At 44.2% G+C, this 19,476-nt stretch overlaps 1 protein-coding gene across 2 annotated transcripts in view; it reads right to left on the reverse strand.

Annotated features, from left to right (window-relative positions):
* Window positions 1-19,476, reverse strand: part of LOC147891675 (phosphatidylinositol/phosphatidylcholine transfer protein SFH12-like) — a 142,274-nt gene that overhangs the window by 33,585 nt on the left and 89,213 nt on the right. The window lies entirely within an intron of this gene.

Below are 19,476 nucleotides of genomic sequence, written 5' to 3' on the forward strand. Positions count from 1 at the left end.
TTGACAGAGGTCACAGAGAGCCCCCTGGTCTATGAACTCGCTCCCCAGTTTGATCCACTGAATTTTCACGTATGCAGATGTCCATGAAACCTGCTCTCTAATCGAAACCTGTATGAGGGAATCAGGCCAAAAACTGTCACGGGCCAGCCAGCCACGTACTGCCTGTTCGCTAATCGTAACTACCGCAGGTAATTGAAACTAGTGGCCAACGAAGTCCCAACTAACGATCTGGCTACGTCGCCCATCCACGAATCTCCCCGAAGATGAACACGAGCCACCACGCCATTCTGCGTTAAACTATCAGCCTAACCCCATCCGTCAAGGTCGATGAGCGCAGAACCTGCCCGTCACCCCACGAACTATCACGCACCAACGATCCGCGATGTGCTCTTCACTGATAGCACTGTTTGGTGGTCCTGCTCATTCGTCGTTGGATCACGCTTCAGCCATCTCTTCGCCCTTCCTGGAGCTCTGGTCTTCCGTCACCCAGGTCCACTCTAGATTTGTTTTTTCTCTCGTCAACCTTACTTGCGGGACCCGTTCAATCCACGCTTGCTGTTCACAAATCGCTTGCTGTTCTGCCTGGAATCAGTCTCCTCGTCGTCACGTATTGCTTCGAAAGCCTGCCAACTTGCCTTTCCTGCGCTCTGCGACAAGCTTGCGTATGCCAGTTCGTAGGCTAGCGTCGCTCGAACCCACAAACAGTCCTTGTATTTCGTCGACCTGCCTTACGAGATCCCTTGCTCCAGCAAGGCTCAGAAACAGCCACTACGCTGTTCACTGTCTAATCCACCGCAAGTTCTTGCTAGCCAACGCGGGAATACCACCAAGCAGATACGTCGATCAGCCCGTCTCTTTCACCTAGCCCTTTTTTTTTTGCTCTGATACCAAATGTAAAACACCTTCTCTGATTCCTACTGAAGATCACGAGAGAAGCACCGAGTTATTCCACCCAGCCAAATCCTACTGAAGCGTGAGAACTCATCAGAGAATTCAAAAAAAACATACGTGAACACCATCTCCTTCTCTCACTAACTTCAGCAAGCCCCATCTCCCTAGATGGATCTAGATGCCACATGTCATCCATATAGGGCCTTCCTAATGCAACATTTCACCCCCCTCTTGGGATGCTTTAATTCCTTTGCCCCTAGGCACATTTCTTGCATTAGGCCCTTAGCCTTAGATCCACCTAGTCTAGTGCTATCAACCCTCACCTAGGACCTTGACATTAATTCCCTCTCGATCATTTACATGAAGCACAAACAAATATATTACAATTATAGATCCTTTAAGGGAAATGTCGACTGATTCTTCCGAGGTCATGCTACCTCGGCTAGAGCGTAACAGTCCACTTGCATAATGTGGCGAGCTGACCTGTGTATCTTTAAAGTGGATGACAAGAGGTTGATCCATAATGCTGCAAGCTGGGCCTGAGTATTTTTAAAGCGGATAACAAGAACTTGATCCAAAGTGGGGTCTCGCCCTATGTGCCATGCGTCCTCAAGCCCTTGCTCTGGGACTCCAGGGTGGAGGCCACAAAGCTCGTAGTATCATCTATGGCAGTAGTGGAGACACGCAGAAACCCCTCGGCTCTGGTGTTGAAAGCCTTTTTGGCTCTTTGTTGATGCTCAACAACAGTGGCCTTCGCAGGCTCTCGTTTCAGAACGTCCAGCCATCTAGTAGTCTCCTCGATGGTTGACTGCATAGTGGCTATTGTTGCCACTTTAGCCCTGGTGTGGCCTTGTAGGATAGTTAAGGCCCAATTAGGATATTTGGTCCACTTGGGACACCTAGGATATCTAGGTAGGACACTTGGTCCACCTAGGACACGAGGGTGTACCTCAGCCTCTATGACCACTTGCTTGTACTTTCACTCTATCCAATTACAAGTACACTCCATTTGCATTCTTGGCTTGTTGTCTTCCATTCCATTGCATCTAACAGTGTATTAGAGTAAGATCTTGCTCTGACATCGTCCCCCCCCCCTCCCCCGCCTCGTGCTTCTGTTGTCCATTGCTTCAGCCCTCAACTTACAATTAGCTACTGCAATTCACTTGTCAACGGTAGCTCGTTTGGTCTACATTTAAAGTCTTGCCGCTTCCTGGAGTCTTTACACCATAGTTACAACCTGTTCACAACTCCTTTGAGCTGTTGGAAGTGCCACCTACTACCACGATAGCTCAAAGAGCTCCATCTACCGACCTCCCCCCTCATGCTTCTGTTGTCCTTCATCCCTCAACTTACAATTAGCTATTGCAGTTCACTTGTCATCAACAGTAGCTCGTTTGGTCTACATTTAAAGTCATGCCACTTCCTGGAGTCTTTACACCATAGTTATGACCTGTTCACAGCTCCTTTGAGCTGTTGGAAGTGCCACCTATTGCCACGATAGCTCAAGGAGATCCATCTGCAGCTATGCATGTCCACATCTGGACATTGCTCCTGTTTGTGCCAGAAAATGATTCTCGTGACCATTCTCAAACCAACACCATACCACTACTAGTCTCGGGACCTATTGGAATACTCAAGAATCGTTGGAGTAGCTCCTGTGACATTGTAACTACACTTCCCGTTTTGTCTCCAGCCCTTGCATTGTGAATCTTCCAATGCTCTAGCTTACCTCATTGATTGCATATGTGACCCAGAATAGGCCATTGTGCTTGGCATACACTTTCTCTTTGCCCTTAAGTTTGCGAAGCCTAGCTTTCTCAAACTTTAAAAGTACCCAATCCCCTTGCTTGAGGCCTGGCTGTCTTCTATGTTTATCTGCAGCTTTCTTTCGGTTAGGACTCTATTGCTGTCCGCACTTGGCTGAATGCTGTCTGGAGATCCCTAACATACTAATCAGCTGCAAATATCTCTTGTTTTGTCCTCAGAACTAATGGCAGAATTACCTTTCCATATATGACCTCAAATGGGGCTTTTCTTGTGGAGGTATGAACTGTATTATTATATGCGAATTCCGCTAACAAAAGGTACTTTTCCCAATCTTATTTACATAGCATAACAAAAGATCTAACACAATTGAATTTGCTATCTCACTTTAACCATCAGTCTGGGGGTGGAAAGAAGAAGAAAATTTTATTGTCGTCCCCATATTGTCAAATAAAGCTCTCTAAAATAGACTGGTCATTTTGGGATCTTAGTCACAAACAATGGACTTTGGCATACCATGGTGCTTAAAGATCTGAGCCATGAAAACTTTGGCCATGTGGTTTGCCTTGATGGTCTTACGCATCGAAATAAAATGGACTTGTTTGCTGCATCTGACTATAATTGCCCATATCCCATCATTCCCTGCCTTTGATCATGACAAATCAAAGATGAAGTCCATTGCTATACTCTATAATGGTGCCTGAGGCATAGGAAGATCCATCAATAGGCCAGCTGTGTCTATTTGCGTATGTCTGGCCAGTAAAAATACATCTCCAAGGCTTGAGTAGTAGTTGCAATACCTCTATGTCCAGCATAGGGAGGTGCATGACATTCTTCCAGAATTTTCCGTCTCATGGCTCTAGTGATGCACAAGTAGCTATCCTTCATTAGGTAGCTGCATTGCTGCATTATTTCTTCAACGTATGGGTCATTAGCATATTTCTCTCTCATCGCTTCAAAATCCCTTTGGTAAGCAATGGCAACATTATTGACCTAGGGTCTTCGAGATCTGGGCTCCTGATGTATGAACTATCTGAAAATGAAACGTGGACAGCAAATTTGCCCATTTCATGTGCTCTTTTGAGAGCTTAATCTCTGTTAGGAAATATCTTAGACTTTGCTGATCAGTTTTAACAATGAAATCTGCACCCAAGAGATAATGCATTCATGTGTTTATGGGATGTATTACAGCTAGGAACTCTTTCTGATAACATTATTGACCTAGGGTCTTTGAGATCTGGGCTCCCAATGTATGAACTATCTGAAAGTGAAACATGGACAGCAAATTTGCCCATTTCATGTGCTTTTCTGAGAGCTTAATCTCTGTTAGGAAAAACCTTAGACTTTTTTGCTGATCAGTCTTAACAGTGAAATCTGCACCCAAGAGATAATGCTTTCATGTGTTTATGGCATGTATTACAGCTAGTAACTCTTTCACATAGATTCCCATATGCCTTTCAGTATCTTATCGTCTTTGGCTTTCATATAGGCCACTACATGACTATCTTGATGAAGAGCAGCCCCAACACATTCTCCACATGCATCACAATCCATGTCGAAGGATTCATATAGATCGAGGACTACAAGAATTGGTTCTGTAGTCAACTTCCCTTTGAGTGTATTAAATGTTGCCTTTTGTGGTTCACCCCATCTGAAGGCTACATTTTTATTGGTCAAATCATGAAGTGGAGCAGCAATATCTGCAAAATGCGTAATAAATCTTCAGTAATAAGAGTAGAGACCCAAAAATTTGCGTACTTCATGAATAGTTTTCAGCTCGGGCCATTCTTGAATGGCTTGTATCTTAGCAGGATCCATCTGTATTCCATTCTCAAAAATGATATGCCCCAGATAATGGATCTTTTCTAGGAGAGACTCACTCTTTTTGCTATTAGCATAGAGTTAATGATTACACAACTCTTGAAAGACAATAGCAAGGTGTTCCTTGTGCTCTTCTTAAGACTTAGAAAAGACTATAATATCATCAAAGAAGATCTTGTGAAATGCCTATAAGGACGAAAAATACGATCCATCATTATGTTAAAGGTGGCAAGGGCATTTGTCAAACCAAACAGCATCACCAAATACTCATATAGACCAAAGGTATTGCAGAATGCAGTCTTGTGCACATCATGTGGTTGTATGCGCACATGATGATAGCCACTTTTTAAATCTATGCTGTTAAATACTGAAGATCCATTTAGCTAATCTAGTACGTCATCTATATGTGGTATGGGAAATCTATTTTTGATGGTTATCTTATTCAATGCGTGATAGTCCGTGCACATCCGAAAAGAGCCATCTTTCTTCTAAACCAGAAGTACATGAGAGAAAAAAGGCGAGAAGCACGGATGAATTAACCCATTGGACAGCAAGTCCTGCACCTAGGCCATGATCTCCTCTCAGTGTGTAGCACTAACCCTATAGGGTGGCCTATTAGATGGCTCACTCCCTAGCATAAGCTCTATCTGGTGATCCTTTGGTCTCTCAAGACGTAACTCCCCTGGCAAAGCATCCAAAAAACAATCTTTGAAAATTTCAAGAAACTGAAATTTTTCTCTTCATAAGCATTTACGTCTTGAGAGACCAAAGGATCACCAAATAGAGCTTATTGAGCATGTACATTTAAATCTTTTTCCTTGATAAAAACCATGTATACAAAAACAACAGACTTTATTTTTTTTCCAATAGACATATAAGATGCAATGGGAACGGTCTCCCCTCTGTTCTTTGCAACATTTGCTGGTTTTTTTCTTTATATACAAAATCCAACACCCTCTCTCGAAGGGATAGTTTCATTCCTCTGAGATGAAACCAAGGCATACCAATTACAACATCATGATACTTGAGAGGCGAAGTGAAAAAGTCTTCCTGGTCTACAAAGTTCTGTACATGCAAACGAAGCTTCCCCATCAAGGGAGTAACAAGCATCGGGTTCCCATGAAACATCTAATCGGCATCAAGGGAATCCCAACTCTTCAGTCCTGACACCCAGTCTGAGAACTAGATCCTCTAATATAATTTTATCAGTAGCCCCTAGATCAAAAAGTATAGTGCATGCTGAGCTCTAATGTTTTCCCAAGCAAAGAATAACGCTCTCTCTTCAAGATCACTAACTCGTCCCAATACATCCGAGACTCCCCCCGCCACCGGCCTCGGCGGTCCTTGTCGCTTCTTTTGCTCCCTTGAGGGCATGTCTTTTAGGAAACTAGGCAGCCACATGCCCCTCATTCCCACATCGAAAACACTTCCCCTCTTTGCGAAATATGGCAATCTACTTAGGGGGTAAATTGGGACTTGCCTTTATAAGGTCTTAGCATCTGAGTGCCCCTCGGCTTCCGAGGCTGAACCTCTCTCTTCTCTACCTTGGGGTACTCCCTCTTTTCAAACCTAGGTGGAGCAGGTTTCTTCACTCCACCGTCCCTGCTTAAAGTGATGGCACAATAGAAGGGTCTTGCATAGGCATGAGACTAGCCACATAGGCTGAATGAATTATGTGTATGGCTTTAATGTGCTGGGTATTAACCACAGCTTGTATCTTTGGAGTCAGACTAGCCCTCTACTTCCTGAGCTGAGTCTTCTTAGAGACCTTCTTGAAAGGAGCAATCTTCAATTAAATATCCCGAAATTTCTTATTATAGGTCTCTCGTGTGTCTCCTACATTCATATGCAAACTCTCCCAACTGAGGAGGACATCGGTCTCTGAATTGCTTAGGCATAAACTATTTGTAAAAAGCTTTCTTAAAGCCCTTCCAATCATTTGGAGCTGAGCCATTTGTGGTTTGTGCACTCCATCATGCACTAGCTGTCCCACTCAAATGCAAGCCAACCATGCGCAACTTGGATGATTCAAAGAAGTTGTCTAAACCAAAAGCTATGTTAAATTACCTCATGAAACTGCATGGCCTTTTCTGTGTGGCCATACTGGACATTATACGTGATGAATGTCACTGATTTGCCTCCTTCCTTGAACTCTCAAGGCTCATTAGCCTTTGCTACAGCTTGCTTGTGGTTCTCTGTCGCCTTCTTCCTAGCTTCAAAGCATACATGCGCCAAGGAAGAAGAGGAAGAACTGGAACTAGAAGAAGAGGAGCTTGATGTAGTAGAGGAACTCGAGGATGAGGAAGACCTTTTACTGTTCTTCTTCCTTTGATTGCTCTCCTGATGAGATTTCTTACTCTTTTTAGAGACATGCCCAGATGAAAAGAAGGGGATGGGCTGGGTGATCTTTTTATGCCTGCCTGCTTCAAAGCTGCTTCAGAAGGGGCCTTCACCTTCTCTTCCTCTCCACAGGAATTTTCAATCCTACGAAATAAAGGACCCCTTCTTGCCTCGGCCATTTGTGCAAGCAACTCCCTGTAGGAGTCTTCGTTATTAAATTGCCTGCTCCCTTCAGCCTTTGCAACCCCTCATGGGTGAGTTAGCATGATCCTATGAGGCCATCACTACAATCTTGGCCTGAATCTTGTCAGCCCTCACACAAAAGAGATGATAGAATTATTTTTAAAAAGTAATCCACAAAATCTTCTATGTTCAGCTTGAAAATCCCTCTACAAGAGGTATAACAAGTGCAACTCTGTCTTGACAGTTTTCCCTTCAGTCAATAATTTACGTTCTGCTTAAGGCATAAACCCCACATTTTTTTCATAGGCATTAAACCACTCACACATATCATTTTGGGCCAGCTCTTTTCTTTGGGGGGGGGGGGGGATACTACTGAAGGATCGATAGGCAAAGAGAGAGTGCAGGTTGCAAAGAGTCGATAGACTCTGTCATGTCAAATCTTGGATATTGAAAAATCTAAGTACAAGGTACTTGTACCTAGACCTAGGACTCAGTGTCCTAGGTGTCACATAGGACTATATGTCCTATGAGGCCTAAAAGGCACTAACACTACAAGTGCCTACATTTATGCCTACAAGGCACATACCGTGGCCTATAGGGCATCACTAGAACCACCAGAAGATGGCCTACAAACCCCCCTCCATGGGATGGGCTGAAGTACTCTGGAAACGTCTCAGAATACCTGGTATTTTCTTGTCATGGTGGCACATGTTCATCCAAAAGGATATAGCCACCTATGAATGTACAAGGGATGTCAGATCATGTAACAAAGGGAACCAAGTGTAAAGCCTGTCAGAAGACTTCGAACTTGGGACGAGGAAGTGCCTTTGTAAACATATCTGCTATGTTGTCCTCTGTGGGAAGATAGGACAACTCTATGTCTCCTGCTGACAACCGCTCCCGAACATAATGATAGTGAACTTCAACATGCTTGGTACGCGCATGAAACACTGGGTTACGTGCAATGGCCAAAGAACTCTGGCTGTCAATGTAGACAATAGTGGAGGATGTTTGGCGAATACCAAGATCTGTAAGTAACTATCAAAGCCAAACACACTCCACTGTAGTGGTGAAAGCTACCCTGTACTCAACCTCACAACTAGACGTGGCAACTGTTCGTTGCTTCTTGCTGAGCCAAAAGATACATGAATTGCCAAGCAAAAAACAATTGCCAGTATGTGACACTCTGGTGTCGGAACATCCTGCCCAGTCACTATCCGTGTAAGCATGCATGGTAAGTGAACCCTGATCACCATAGAAGAGGACTAAATCCTGAGTGCCTCTGAGATATCTAAAGACTCTCTTCACTGCCTGCCAATGCTATGAACTCGGCATGTGCATGAATCTGCTAAGTTGAGATACTGCATACTGCAAGTTAGGTCTGGTGTGACATAAATAAATAAGGCATCCAACAGCCTGCTGATAAAGAGTGATATCACATGGTGGGCTCCCATCATGAGCTGAGAATTTGAAGCCAGGGTCCACTAGAGTAGAGATTGGCTTGCAATCCTCAAACTGAAAACAATCAAGGAGCTGTCCAATATACTTGGACTGAGACATCATGATACCCCCCTCAACATGAGCGAATTGAATGCCCAAATAATAATGGAGTCGTCCCATGTCTGACACGTCAAAAATCTGTAGCAAATCAGCCTTGAAAGCTGCAATTTGCTGAGTATCTGGGCCCGTGATGAGCATATCATCCACATATAAAATCAGCACTAAAAAATCAGATCCACTCCCACGGACATAAAGAGTGGGTTCTATGGGACTATTCTGAAAACCAAGGGATAGTAAGTGTGCATGAATTTTGGCATACCATGCCCTGGGTGCCTGCTTCAAACCATAAAGGGCTTTGCTAAGCCGGCATACCTTATTTTCAGAATTAACAACCTTAAAGCAAGGAGGTTGTGTGACATAGACTTCTTCCTGCAGATCCCCATGAAGAAAAGCAGTCTTGATGTCAAGTTGGTGCACTTGCCAATGATGATGGGCTGCAATGGCAATGACACATCTAATGGTAGTAATCCTGGATGTGGGAGCAAATGTCTCCCCAAAGTCAATGCCTTGTTGTTGGGCATACCCTTTTGCAACAAGGCGGGCTTTGTATCGATCTATGCTGCCATCAGATTTCCTTTTTAATTTGTAGACCCACTACATTCCAATGGCATGCTTGCCAGGAGGGAGATCTACTAATTCCCATGTGTCATTTTTGGCAATAGATTGTAACTCAACTCTCATTGCATCCATCCACTCTTTGCTGTCAAAAGCATCTTTATAGCACAGAGGCTCTTCATTGCAAGCTGTAGCAAGGAGTGCAAACTCAAGGTACTTATAACCCCCCAATGGCATTTGTCCTCATTGGGCCACAGATATCACTGTGTACTAGCTGCAAATTCCTTTGTGAGAGTTTTGGACAATTCTTTTGAAAAGAAAATCGATGCATCTTATCCAAAAGACAACCCTCACACACATGTTTGGAAACTGTGTGAGTCTGAGGTATATCATTTGCCATCTGTTGTGAATGTAGCTTTGCAAGAGCTCTATAATTGAGATGGCCCATTCTCTCATGCCAAAGATGACTTTCAGCAAGCTGTGAATCTGAAATAGCCAATGCTTCAATAGAAAGTGCAGCTGAATGATGATCAAGGTGATAAAGCCCTTTTTGCAAAGTGCCAGTGAGAACTATGGCATTGTCATCACGAAGATCATAAACTAGACATTTGTAGCCATCAAAAATCACTCTGAAACCTGAAGTAGCAATTGCTGAAATTGAAATCAAGTTGACTTCAATGCCAAGCACAAAAAGAACATTTGTCAGAGTGACACGATGGCTTGAAATGGATGTGAGCTGCACATCTCCAACTCCTTTTACAACATATGAATCATTATTAGCACATGTAACAGTCCCCCCACGAGGTGCATCAGCTAAAGAATGAAACAACTGTCTGCAAGATGTGACAGGCTTGGAAGCACCACTATCAAAGTACCAACATTGAGCATCATTAGCAGTAAAGAATGCATCAGCTTTGGATGGATCAAATGAGCAATGGACAGCCCATGCCCAATCATCCTGAAGAGCATGTGTATGTGACGCATCTTCTGGCTCATGGGATTCAATAGCATGAGAGGCATTAACTGTCAATCCTGCTTTCTTTTTCTCTGAAGCAATGCGCTTCCTGTAGGCCATCTTTTGGTGGTTCTAGTGATGCCCTATAGGCCATGGTATGTGCCTTGTAGGCATAAGTGTAGGCACTTATTGTGTTAGTGCCTTCTATGCCACATAGGACACTTAGTCCTATGTGACACCTAGGACACTTAGTCCTAGGCCTAGATACAAGTACTTTGTACTTGAGTTTAGGAACCTTATCTATCAATCTAAGTTGACGTGACTTCTTCTTCGACTCGTCCTGTACTGCACACTCTCTCTCTCTCTTCGTTTAGCATCCACAGTGGTATCAGAGCAGGTTTTGCTCTTGTCTTCCAGCTCTACTCAGCCCCCGAGTCCTCCATTGCTCTTTGGGAAGTCTGCTGCCCTGCTGGTCGACATATCTTCAGCACCTACAGTTTTTCGAGGTCACCTATTCCATACTGCATGCAGTACCTTAGCCGTACAGCCCGTACGTGAACAAGTACATCGTCGTCACCGTACAACTGCGCGTCACCGTATTGTGCATTGTCGTACTGTACTGCCACAGTCCATACGTGAGCAAACCTGCATCACTTGTACCTTTTGCGTCGTCGCCATACGCCGTACGCCGTACCTTCAGTGAGTCGTCAACTGCACTCGCGCCGTACATTCGCCGTACCCGTACTCTGCTTCGTACAGCTGCCGTACCCATACTCTGCTCCGTACATTCGTCGTACCCGTACTCTGCTCCGTACAGCTGCCGTACCCGTACTCTACTCCGTACATCTATCATACCCGTACCTGCTTTGTACTCTGCGTCGTACATTTGTCGTACTCGTACCTTCAGTGGTACACCGTACAGCCACCGTACAGGGTCATACCTTCAGTAGTACACCATACGTCCGTACAGCCGTACAACAGTACTTAAGCTGATAGTACAGCTGTACGTTGTACTTGAGCTATTTGTACAGCTAAGATTTGCAGGACATTGGGTCACATTTGCGAGATTCCAGCAAAATTTGGGGCTTTCCCACATTTGCCCTCTTTTTGGTCTATTTGCCCTAAATAAACTTGGGGCTTTTGCCAAATTTGCTATTTTTGCATCAGATTGCAATACATTGGGTCAGATTGCAGGACATTCAGTTACATTTGCAGGACATTGAGTCAGATTTGCATAGATTGGGTCACATTTGCAAAATTTCAGCAAAATTTGGGGCTCTTCTGAATTTGCCCTCTTTTTGGCCTATTTGCCCTCAACAAATTTGGGGCTTTTGCCAAATTTGCTATTTTTGCAGCGAACATTGCCTTTCACAGTCACATTTGGGTCAGATCTGCATTTTCCCTTTGATTTGGGTCAGAAATTTGCAGATATTTGCTGTCATTTTTGGGACAGCCAGCTTATTGCAGTGATAGCCTTGAGGCTTTTGGGTTTTCAGGTCTTTTACAAATTATCACAGTTGCTATGGCTGGGAACAATCAAGATTTATTTGGAGTTCTTCGTGAAGATGATAAGTTGGATGGCACCAACTATCCGATGTGGTCTTATCTCATGAAACATATTCTTGTTGCAAAGCATTTGTGGAATATTGTTTCTGGGGCTGATCTGAGGCCAGCCAATCCTTCAATGGTTGTTTCTACTGCTGCATCTTCTGCAGGTGGTACTTCTCCTAATGCCTCTTCCTCTAGCACTCCTGCTGCTGCTCTTCCAACTCAAGAACAGTCTAGATGGGATGCAAAAGATGCAAATGCACATTCATGCATTCCTTTATCATGCAAGAGAATCATTATTCCACACATCCGTTCTTGCAGGACAGCAAAGGATGCTTGGGATAAATTGGCTTCTCTATATTAGATTCGCAATGAAGCTCGTGTTGCATATTTGAGAAGGCAATTACAGGAAGTGAATATGAATGAAGGTGAGTCAATGGATGCATATTTGACAAAGGTCAAGGACCTCATGGAACATCTTGCCAACATTGATGAAGTGGTGCCAAATTCACAGCTTGTTAGTACTACATTGAATGGACTACCAAATACATATCAAGGGTTTGCTACAACCCTTCGATTAGTGGCCATGGGTAATCCAGACCACTATTCTTTTGATCAGCTTGTTACTTTGCTTTTGCAGGAAGAGCAAAGTAGAGCTAACAGACAAGCCATTATTCCTGATCATGCATTTGCTTCACAGCAAACAGGAAGAGGCAAGGCTTCCAAGTCTATGAACAAGCCAAAATCTGCGCATAGCAGCTGCAATTCCTCTACACATAGCAGCTGTAATTCCTCCCATACATCTAAAAATACAGCAGATAAAGGAAAGAAGAAAAGATGCGACTATTGTCGCAAGCCTGGACATGACATTTCAAAATGCAGGAAGCGCATTGCTTCGGAGAAAAAGAAAGCAGGATTGACAGTTAATGCCTCACATGCCATTGAATCCCATGAGCCAGCAGATGCTTCACATACACATGCTCTTCAGGATGATTGGGCATGGGCTGTCCATTGTTCATTTGATCCCTCCAAAGCTGATGCACTTTTTACTGCTAATGATGCTCAGTCCTGGTACTTTGATAGTGGTGCTTCCAAGCATGTCACGTCTTGCAGACAGTTGTTTCATTCTTTAGCTGATGCACCTCGAGGGGGGACTGTTACATGTGCCAATAATGCTTCATATGCTGTAAAAGGAGTTGGAGATGTGCAGCTCACATCCATTTCCAGCCATCCTGTCACTTTGACAAATGTTCTTTTTGTGCCTGGAATTGAAGTCAACTTGATTTCAATTTCAGCAATTGCTACTTCAGGTTTCAGAGTGATTTTTGATGGCTACAGATGCCTAGTATATGATCTTCGTGATGACAATGCCATAGTTCTCACTGGCACTTTGCAAAAAGGACTTTATCACCTTGATCATCATGCAGCTGCACTTTCTACCGAAGCATTGGCTATTTCAGATTCACAGCTTGCTGAAACTCATCTTTGGCATGAGAGAATGGGCCATCTCAATTATAGAGCTCTTGCAAAGCTACATTCACAGCAGATAGCAAATGATGTACCTCAGATTCACACAGTTTCTAAACATGTGTGTGAGGGTTGTCTTTTGGGTAAGATGCATCGATTTCCTTTTCAAAAGAATTGTCCAAAACTCTCACAAAGGAAATTGCAGCTAGTACACAGTGATGTCTGTGGCCCAATGAGGACAAATGCCATTGGAGAATACAAGTATTTCATGAATCTCATTGATGATTTCACAAGGTATTGCTGGGTATATCCTTTAAAGGCCAAATCTGAAGTTTTCTTATGCTTTCAAAGATGGCTGAATATGGTTGAGAATGAATCAGGATGCAAGCTTGTCACCCTCAACACAGATAGGGGGGGTGAGGATATGTCAAAGGAGTTTGATGCATTTCTTTCCTCACGGGGCATTATTCACTCATGCACTACTCCTTACACTCCTCAGCAGAATCCTGTTTCTGAAAGGAAAAACAGGTCCACAATGGAGATGGCTAGATGCATGCTTAAGGCCAAGTCTTTGCCCAATAAAACAAAGCAATAATCAGCCTCAACCTCATGCTGATTTGCAGGTTTCTCTTCCGGCACAAAATGATCCCATTACTCATGATGCAGTCATTGAAGAAAGAGCTGTTAATAGACAGCAAAGGCAAGTTCCCAGATGGCTTCTTGATACATTGAGGGACAGCAAACAAGATCAGCGTTTTGCTGCCCGGACAAGATCAGGGAATAGACAGCATGGTCACTTTCTTGAGTTTGCACTCCTTGCTACAGCTTGCAATGAAGAGCCTTTGTGCCATAAAGATGCTTTTGACAGCAAAGAGTGGATGGATGCAATGAAAGCTGAGTTACAATCTATTGCCAAAAATGACACTTGGGAATTAGTAGATCTCCCACCTGGCAAGCATGCCATTGGAACGCGATGGGTCTACAAGTTAAAAAGGAAATCTGATGGCAGCATAGATCGATACAAAGCTCGTCTTGTTGCAAAAGGGTATGCCCAACAACAAGGCATTGACTTTGAGGAGACGTTTGCTCCCACATCCAGGATTACTACCATTCGATGTGTCATTGCCATTGCAGCCCATCATCATTGGCAAGTGCACCAACTTGACATCAAGACTGCCTTTCTTCATGGGGATCTGCAGGAAGAAGTCTATATCACACAACCTCCTGGTTTTGAGGTGGTTAATTCTGAAAATAAGGTGTGCCGGCTTAGAAAAGCCCTTTATGGTTTGAAGCAGGCACCCAGGGCATGGTATGCCAAAATTCATGCACACTTACTATCCCTTGGTTTTCAGAATAGTCCCACAGAACCCACTCTTTATTTCCGTGGGAGTGGATCTGATTTTTTAGTGCTGATTTTATACATGGATGATATGCTTATCACGGGCCCAGATACCCAGCAAATTGCAGCTTTCAAGGCTGATTTGCAGCAGATTTTTGACATGTCATACATGGGACAGCTCCATTATTATTTGGGCATTTAGTTTGCTCATGTTAAGGGGGGTATCATGATGTCTCAGTCCAAGTATATTGGACAGCTCCTTGATCGTTTTCAGTTTGAGGATTGCAAGCCAATCTCTACTCCAGTGGACCCTGGCTTCAAATTCTCAGCTCATGATGGGAGCCCACCATGTGATATCACTCTTTATCAGCAGGCTGTTGGATGCCTTATTTATTTATGTCACACCAGACCTGACTTGCAGTATGCAGTATCTCAGCTCAGCAGATTCATGCACATCCCCAGTTCACAGCATTGGCAGGCAGTGAAGAGAGTCTTCAGATATCTCAGAGGCACTCAGAATTTAGCCCTCTTTTATGGTGATCAGCGTTCACTTACCATGCATGCTTACACAGATAGTGACTGGGCAGGATGTTCCGACACCAGAGTGTCACATACTGGCAATTGTTTTTTGCTTGGCAATTCATGTATTTCTTGGCTCAGGAAGAAGCAACCGACAGTTGCCACGTCTAGTTGTGAGGCTGAGTACAGGGCAGCATTCACCGCTACAGTAGAGTGTGTTTGGCTTCAACAGTTACTTACAGATCTTGGTATTTGCCAGACATCCTCCACTATTGTCTACACTGACAGCCAGAGTGCTTTGGCCATTGCGCGTAACCCAGTGTTTCATGCGCGTACCAAGCATATTGAAGTTCACTATCATTATGTTCGGGAGCGGTTGTCAGCAGGCGACATAGAGTTGTCCTATCTTCCCACAGAGGACAACATCGCAGATATGTTTACAAAGGCACTTCCTCGTCCCAAGTTCGAAGTCTTCCGACAGGCTTTACACTTGGTTCCCTTTGTTACATGATCTGACATTCCTTGTACATTCATAGGTGGCTATATCTTTTTGGATGAACATGTGCCACCATGACCAGAAACTACCAGGTATTCTGAGACGTTTCCAGAGTACTTCAGCCCATCCCATGGAGGGGGGTTTGTAGGCCATCTTTTGGTGGTTCTAGTGATGCCCTATAGGCCATGGTATGTGCCTTGTAGACATAAGTGTAGGCACTTATTGTGTTAGTGCCTTCTATGCCACATAGGACACTTAGTCCTATGTGACACCTAGGACACTTAGTCCTAGGCCTAGATACAAGTACTTTGTACTTGTGTTTAGGAACCTTATCTATCAATCTAAGTTGACGTGACTTCTTCTTCGACTCGTCTTGTACTGCACACTCTCTCTCTCTCTTCGTTTAGCATCCACACTTCTTGCATTCTGAAATGTCATATCCAGGCTTGCGACAATAGTTGCATCTTTTCTTCTTTGCCTTATATGCTGTATTTTTAGATGCATGGGAGGAATTGCAGCTGCTATGCGCAGATTTTGGCTTGCCCATAGGCTTGGAAGCCTTGCCTCTTCCTGTCTGCTGTGAAGCAAATGCATGATCAAGAATAATGGCTTGTCTATTAGCTCTACTTTGCTCTTCCTGCAAAAGCAAAGTAACTAGCTGATCAAAAGAATAGTGGTCTGGATTACCCATGGCCACTAATCGAAGGGTTGCAGCAAACCCTTGATATGTATTTGGCAATCCATTCAATATGGTACTAACAAGCTGTGAATTTGGCACCACCTCATCAATGTTGGCAAGTTGTTCCATGAGGTCCTTGACCTTTGTCAAGTATGCATCCATTGACTCACCTTCATTCATACTGACTTCTTGTAATTGCCTTCTCAAATATGCAACACGAGCTTCATTGCGAATCTGATAGAGAAGCCAATTTATCCCAAGCATCCTTTGCTGTCCTGCAAGATCAGATGTGTGGAATAATGATTCTCTTGCATGATAAAGCAATGCATGAATGTGCATTTGCATCTCTTGCATCCCATCTTGACTGTTCTTGAGTTGGAAGAGCAGCAGCACGAGTGCTAGAGGAAGAGGCATCAGGAGGAGTACCCCCTGCAGAAGGACCAGCAGTAGAGGCAACCACTGTAGCATTGGCTGGCCTCATATCAACCCCAGAAACAATATTCCACAAATGCTTTGCAACAAGAATATGTTTCATGAGATAAGACCACATCGGATAGTTGGTGCCATCCAACTTATCATCTTCATGAAGAACTCCAAATAAATCTTGATTGTTCCCAACCATAGCAAATGTGATACCCTGAAAAAGACCTGAAAACCCAAAAGCCTCAAGGCTATCACTGCAAAAAGCTGGCTGTCCAAAAAATGACAGCAAATATTTGCAAATGTGACTGTGGCAGGCAATGTTGACTGCAAAAACAGCAAATCTAGCAAAAGCCCCAAATTTAATGAGGGCAAATGGGCCAAAAAGAGGGCAAATGCAGAAAAGCCCCAAATTTTGCTGAGATTTTTTGCAAATGTGACCCAATGTATGAAAATCTGAGTCAATGTCTTGCAAAAAAGACTCAAGGTCTGAAAATTTGACTCAATGTCCTGCAAATGTGACTCAATGTTCTCTAATCAAACGAGAAATTGCAAACCAAATCCCAAAAAAAATAGCCTCAAGGCTACTTCTCTCGAAGTAGTCCGACATCGAGCACAGGAGGAGATGAGAGGAGCAATAGGGAGAGTGCTTGGGCATGTATAGCAAAATCACGTCTTTGGTACCACAATCATCGACGATGGGCACAAAGGTAGAACGCTTGGGTTCGCCAATGGCCTTGCATGGAGAGAATAGGTAGCGCGAAGAGCTTGTCGAATAGAAATATCTTTTGGCATTCTAAAGATTCCAAGGCTTTGTTTGGCTACCTCATGCCGACCAAGCAATTGTGATGTCTAGCTACGTCACATCGATCAAGCAATTGCAAACTTTTGGCATCACCCAATTTGTGAGCCCCTTCAACAATTTGGCCCGAAATCATATGTAATCCCAGCTTGTTCATGGACCGTCACTACGTGAGAAAGCAATGAATTTTCACACTTTGATATTAATGCAAAAATAAAACAGACAAACTCCAATGCAAAAACAGATGAACTCCTTCTCGATCGACAGTTTCACAATCGGACACTAGGGTGTATTTGGGTCTATATGACTTGTCCCTTTTACTTTCACTGTATCAATCTGCAAGTACACTCCACTTGAATTCTCAGCTTGTTGTCTTCCATTCCATTGCATCCGACAGCTATCCACTCCTCCATGGCTGCTCCATCGCTCGGAGCTGTTGCTGCCTGACTACGTACCTCAACAAGCTCCTTACAGAGCTATACCTACCTCTCACACACACACGAAGTGGTGGACCTCCACAACAATCTGCTCCCATGCTTCTGTGGGGGATGAAAACTGCTGTGGTTTGTATGGGTAGAGTAAGGAAGTTGATGGTTGGGTGTGGGAGGGTCATGAAAGAGGGCTCGGTGAGGGGCATAGGGGTTAGGCGTAGGGGGTAGACAAGGCTAGCCATGAAAGGGGGCTCATTGAGGGGCACACGGGTTAGGGGTAGGGGGTGGACACGTTAGGGCTGCCATGTGGGCAGCAAGTACATGTCTTGGGAATTATTGTATGGCAGCCACATGGGCCACCCTTGTCACCCACTTGGGCCACCCTTGTCATGATCATGGGCTGACTGTCAGCCCACAGTTAGAGCTGTCTGTGGGGCTGGAAACAGGCCTGCCACGGGGCCATATATAGGGCCAAAGGGCTAGGCAAAGGCCAGCACAAGCAGCAGCATAGAGTGGGGAGGCTAGGCCATTTATAGACCTGGCCCACGTCAGCTGCATGACAGGGCCCAAGGGCCTGGTAGCAGTATTTTGGCAGCACCACAAACTGCAGGATTTGGGCTGGCCGGTCGCAGTAGGGGGCTGGCCAGTCCGATTTTGGCCCAGTTGGCTGATCTAGAGGCACATTCAGCCATATAAAAGGCCCCTTTTGGGGGCAGTCTCAGTCGTTCTTCCAGGTTTTGGACCTTCCCAGCGAGCACACAAGGGAGCATATCTACCCATAGTAGAAGAGCCTGTTGTAGTGCAACATGAGGGTGAGCAAGAGGACTCACCTTGTAGCGACTGAAGCCTACAGGAAGGCGCGTGGCAGGATTCAATCCCTCATGGCAGGCAAGGGTTAAGAATGAGTTACTCCCTTTGCAAAAACTAGAGCCAAAAGGTCACGATTCTGAGGAAGACGTATCTCTTTTGGATTGATTCCCATTTCCAGACGAGGAGTCTACCTCAGTACGACAGCATACTGTGCTGGTTTTGGCACCTTACCTCAGTAACAGTGCACTGAAGGTGTTGGTACACGTATTGGCAGATTTTCTAATTACTTCTTCATATCAATATATATTCTCTTGGCTGTATTTCTGAATATTATGTTTCTAGATCTGAAGTGTCATTTCATAGATGCATCCACATAGAGTGAATTCGTTCCTGGAGTAACATGTGATCTCAATTTATTATCTCGGAGCATAAACCTGCTACTGGTTGACATTGGGCAGATTATGCCATCATTCATAACTTTTTGGAATTCCCGAACGATTCTTGGCACATCTTGAGGGCCAACTAAATTCCTTATTTCATGGCTGCTTATCAACAGAGTAATCCAGTAAGGTTGTGGCTTTTTCACAGCCAGATGTATAAATAAGTCGTGTGGTTGAGAAAATGTGGCAAAGAGGTCAGCATTGTGTTTGGCCTCATAAAAGAGACCCGGGAACTGAAGGATGCTTGCATGGCCCAGAGCGGTCATCACTATGAATCAGGCACTTTGGGGGTGATGGATGGATGTTTCAAGTACCTTGTTTCACAACAAACCCCCCAAGTCAAAATTGGGTGCAGCATGCATACAATAAAAACATAATTAGTTTTTGCACAAGCACGTACTCCTGTCAATCTGACAGCTCTTACTTTCAGTAAGTCTAAGAGTGACATCAAGGTCA

The sequence above is a fragment of the Dipteris shenzhenensis genome, chromosome 17, assembly GCF_047967505.1.
Source record: "Dipteris shenzhenensis isolate YYH24624 ecotype China chromosome 17, Dip_SZ_1.0, whole genome shotgun sequence".
NCBI classification, from domain to species: Eukaryota; Viridiplantae; Streptophyta; class Polypodiopsida; order Gleicheniales; family Dipteridaceae; genus Dipteris; species Dipteris shenzhenensis.